This window comes from Pygocentrus nattereri, chromosome 2 (assembly GCF_015220715.1).
Source record: "Pygocentrus nattereri isolate fPygNat1 chromosome 2, fPygNat1.pri, whole genome shotgun sequence".
In the NCBI taxonomy this organism is placed as follows: Eukaryota; Metazoa; Chordata; class Actinopteri; order Characiformes; family Serrasalmidae; genus Pygocentrus; species Pygocentrus nattereri.
The window spans coordinates 18,517,090-18,522,153 of record NC_051212.1 but is presented as its reverse complement, the minus strand read 5'-3'; the positions used below and the strand labels follow the sequence as shown (position 1 = coordinate 18,522,153).

The window sequence follows — 5,064 nt, the reverse complement described above, 5'->3', positions numbered from 1 at the left end:
ACTGCTGAAACTCATGAACGCCACGCTGAAGACGACCAGAACCGTTAGGAATAAAACCTGGTGGTTTTGCTTCATAACGAGAATTGGCTTGATGGTTGCCGTTAGAGACCATTAGGAAACTAACAACTGTACATTCAATCAGTCCCAGATCACCTGTTTAAACGATCTGAATCCCTTACACTGCGATACCTTCCCAGAACACCATCAGCGACTGAAAACCACCAGGAACCGACAGACACTTTTAATGGGTTCTATGACTTTTTTCAACAGGGAGGTATTAAGTGTGCACATATTTCTATGTTGTGTTCGTGTTTTTACCCACAAAGTCAGGACGAGCATGTTCCATCAGTTCACTAAGACTTTTGTGTGTGATGGTCAGCCAGTGTTTGCATGAACTCCGTCCTGCTTTACCTGCCAAAGAGACCTAAGCGTGTACAACAACAGCTGTAATAGTGTCGTTCTTCTTCATCTTTCGGCTGCTCCCTTTAGGGGTCGCCACAGCGGATCATCTGCCTCCATCTTGCCCTATCCATTGCCTCCTCTACTTTTACACCAACCATCTCCATGTCCACCTTCACTACATCCATAAACCTTCTCTAAGGTCTACCTCTTCTCCTTCTACCCAGCAGCTCCATCTCCAACATTCTTTGCCCAATATATCCACTATTCCTCCTCAACACATGTCCAAACCATCTCAACCTGGCCTCTCTGGCTTTATCTCCAAACTGCTCCACCTTCACTGTCCCTCTGATCTGCTCATTTCTAATCTTGTCCATCCTTGTCACTCCCAACGAAAATCTCAGCATCTTCATCTACGCCACCTCCAGCTCAGCCTCCTGTCTTTTAGACAGAGCCACAGTCTCCAAACCATACATCATAGCAGGACGCACTACTGTCTTGTAAACCTTCCCTTTCACTCTTGCTGCTATCCTTCAGTCACACATCAGCCCTGACACCCGTCTTCACCCACTCCATCCTGCCTGCAACCCTCTTCTTCACCTCTTTTCTACACTGTCCATTGCTCTGGATGGTTGACCCAAGATATTTGAAGTCATCCACCTTTACGACCTCTACTCCTTGCATCTTCACCTTTCCACCTGCCTCCCTCTCATTCACACACATGTATTCTGTCTTGTCTCTACTGACCTTCATTCCTCTCCTCTCCAGTGCAAAACTCCACCTCTCCAGATTCTCTTCCACCTGCTCTCTACTCTCACCACAGATTACAATGTCATCTGCAAACATCATGGTCCATGGAGCCTCCTGCCTGACCTCATCTGTCAACCTGTCCATCACCATTGCAAACAAGAAGGGGCTCAAAGCTGATCCCTGATGTAACTCTACCCTCACCACTGTCTCACTATCCTCATACATGTCCTGCACCACCCTAACATACTTTTTAGCTACACCTGACTTCCTCATACAGTACCACAGTTCCTCTCTTGGCACCCTATCATACGCCTTCTCTAGATCCACAAAGACACAATGTAGCTCCTTCTGACCTTCTCTGTACTTCTCTACCAACACTCTCAATGCAAAAATTCCATCTGTGTTACTCTTTCTGGGCATGAAACCAAACTGCTGCTCACTGATCTGGACCTCTCACCTTAGCCTTGCTTCAACAACTCTTTCCCATACCTTCATGGTGTGGCTCATCAACTTTATACCTCTCAACAGCTGTAATAGTGTATTGATCTGAAATAAGACATTCGGTGGTGTTTAACGCACCTTCAAACTATCTTCCCCCTTCCGCGTGCCTGAGCGGTGTGTGACGCCTTTTTGCACTTTCCTTCCAACCATTGGCTGATGCACAAAATCAGAGACAGGTCATTCCCGCTTGTGATTGGCCAATGCAAGTTTTGATGGACAGCTCATCTGTTATATGATTGGCCGATGCAAATGTGTGCCCGCCCCTTCGCTCCGCCCACTGGTTCTCCGGGCTGCAGACACACACACACAGCCGGGTCAGAGCGCCTCTCGTGTTGAATCTGCTGACGGGAAACAAACGGAGACAACGCTTGTAAATGTTGTGCTTATCAACAAAACTTAGTTTGACAGAAAAAAACACCGTTTTTAGCAGGATGGGTAAAACAAAAAGCTTTTGTTAAGAACGATGTTTAAAGAACTCGGGATAACTTAAATACGTCACCCCCGCCGTCTCATTTTAAAATACTTAAACCCACCCTGGACGCATTTCCCCCCTAAAGCAGAGCGACTGCGTGTTCTGCGGCTTAGTGTTTCACATCATGCCGCTGCGCCTCCAGTGAAGCTGTGTCCCGCGCGTTTTAGCAGTTTGTTAAATATTCAGCGCGCGGTGCATCATGGGAAGCGCCATACTGTGCTTTTCTTACAGGAACATCACACAAACTCGGGCACGGACGTTGTGGTGAGAGCAGCTCGGTGTTTGTAGCGTTTCTGTCCAGGTTTTATTCCGCTGGTGAAATTAGCGGAGTGGTCACCGTCTCCGTGTGTCGTGCTGTCAGTGGTGGCTTCGCTCCCCGAGGCGAGCGCAACTCATACTTACCTGGCAGGGGAGACACCATGATCAAGAAGGTGGTTCACCCAGGGCGAGGCTCAGCCATTGCACACTAGGCTGTACTGACCTCTGCGAATTCCCCAAATGTGGGAATCTCGACTGCATAATTTGTGGTAGTGGGGGACTGCGTCCGCGCTCTCCCCTGATTAGCGGGTGAAAGAAAGACTTAAGATAACAAAGGGTAACATTGATTGGGAGTCTACGCTGACCGTAGACAGCTGCGCGTTCTCAATGGGAGTCTACGCTGACTGTAGACAGCTGCGCGTTCTCAATGGGAGTCTACGCTGACTGTAGACAGCTGCGCGTTCTGAATGTGAGTCTACGCTGACCGTAGACAGCTGCGCGTTCTGAATGTGAGTCTACGCTGACCGTAGACAGCTGCGCGTACTCAATGGGTGTCTACGCTGACTGTAGACAGCTGCGCGTTCTGAATGTGAGTCTACGCTGACTGTAGACAGCTGCGCGTTCTGATTGGGAGTCTACGCTGACTGTAGACAGCTGCGCGTTCTGAATGTGAGTCTACGCTGACCGTAGACAGCTGCGCGTTCTGAACGGGAGTCTACGCTGACTGTAGACAGCTGCGCGTTCTGATTGGGAGTCTACGCTGACTGTAGACAGCTGCGCGTTCTGATTGGGAGTCTACGCTGACTGTAGATAGCTGCGCGTTCTTTTTTTTTGGAAAAATACAATTCACTAGTTCCCATTTTTCGTCTTTTTGAAATATATGTATATATACACGGTCACATACGCACACAACAACAAAACTACCCAAAAAAACCCTTGAGAACAATGAAGGATGAAATAATTAAATCAATTACGAAATACTGTGTATTAAACAATAACCCCCCCCACCTCAGCTCAACATGACCAACTCACATATTGCTAGTTATTTATACAACATAAAAGGCAACACAAAAACAAGCACACGTTCAATCAGGTAGTATCTCCATATTACTGAAATAGGAAATAAAGGGTTGCCATTTATGGAAAAATTTGACTGTACATCCTCTCAATGTATATTTAATTTTCTCAAGTTAAAAAAAAAAAGTCCTTGAGGAGATAGAAGGATATTTAACAGACTTCCAATGCAACAATAAGGTGCGTCTTGCTAGTAAGGATATGAAAGCTATAATATCCTTTTGTGTAGAGTTAAGTGCTAATTAGGGGTCAGGAATCCCAAATATAGCGATCAGAGGGCAAGGTTGGAGATTCACCCCAAGAACAGTGGACATAGTCGTAAAATAACCCTCCCAGAAGCCTTTCAGATCAGGACAAAGAAAAAACATGCGGCTAAGGTGACAAGGAGAGCCATGGCATTTATCACATTTGTCTTCCATTTCCAGATACGGTTCAGATAGTCTAGCCTTTGAGAAATGCACCCTGTATAAGACTTTAATTAGATAAGTCTGAGACGGGCACAAGAGGTGGTAGATCGTGCATTTAAATTTACCAGTTGAGTGGCTACTAAAAGCCGAGATAATGTCATACAGCTTTGAAATAATTCCTCTGTGATGGGGAACAAATGAAAGCATGGTTTCCCACCGCTGTTCTAGAGGTAAAGAGGGGAAATTAGGAAAACACTTAGCCACAAAATTGTGAATTTGAAAATAGCAAAACAAATGAGTAACAGGGAGGCCGTATCGAGATGACAAATTGGTGAAACTATCAAAGACACCATCTACATATAAATATTTGAAATGTGTAAGACCCTTGTCATACCACACTGAAAATGTTGTATCCACAAGTGATGGAGGAAATAAATGGCTGTTATGTAAAGGACCCAAGGAAGAAGCAGCTACAAATTGAAAGTGCCGTCTAAACTGATACCAGATCTTGAGCGTATTAAGAACCACTTGATTAGCAGTGTACAGAGAGGGTACTGTAGGTAAAGAGGAATAAAGTAGAGCAGATATAAAAGATCCCTTATAGCATGATAACTCCCATTTACACCAAGAGGATCCAGGAAATTTTAACCAGTAACAAAGTTTGTGGATGTGAGCGGCCCAATAGAAAGTTCGAAAGTTAGGTAATGCAAGTCCTCCACTAAGTCTGCATCTCTGCAGTAAAGCTTACAAACCCTAGGTGATTTCCCTCCCCAAATAAAAGAACAAATTATCTTATCCAGTGAGTCAAAAAAGTTTTGGCAGAAAAACAGGTGTTGTCTGGAATAGGTATTGTCTGTAGGACCCACAGGAGGTTGGATCTTTGTCCCTTTTGAGGAGGAGAGCAATAGTGGCTTGTGTCAGAGTTGGTGGCAGTGAACCACTTTTTAAGGATTCATTGAATACGGATAAAAGTAGCGGAGCCAATTTACCAATAAATGTTTTGAAAAATTCAATCGGAAACCCATCAGGGCCTGGGGCTTTGTTAGATTGCATAGCTTTAATTGCAGCTGAAACTTCTTCAACGGAGAGTGGGGAGTCTAGTTGCCTGGCAGCGTCAGTATCAATGACAGGGTTCGAAAGGTTCAGAAGAAATTAGTTCATTTTAGTGTCATCTGCAGGGAATTCAGATTTATATAATGAAGA

At 45.1% G+C, this 5,064-nt stretch overlaps 1 non-coding gene across 1 annotated transcript; it reads left to right on the top strand.

The window, feature by feature from the left end:
* The first annotated feature begins 2,516 nt into the window (after positions 1-2,516).
* LOC119262692 lies at positions 2,517-2,681 on the top strand. The gene has a single exon (XR_005129834.1). It is a non-coding gene; the product is annotated as a U1 spliceosomal RNA (small nuclear RNA).
* The last annotated feature ends 2,383 nt before the right edge of the window (positions 2,682-5,064 follow it).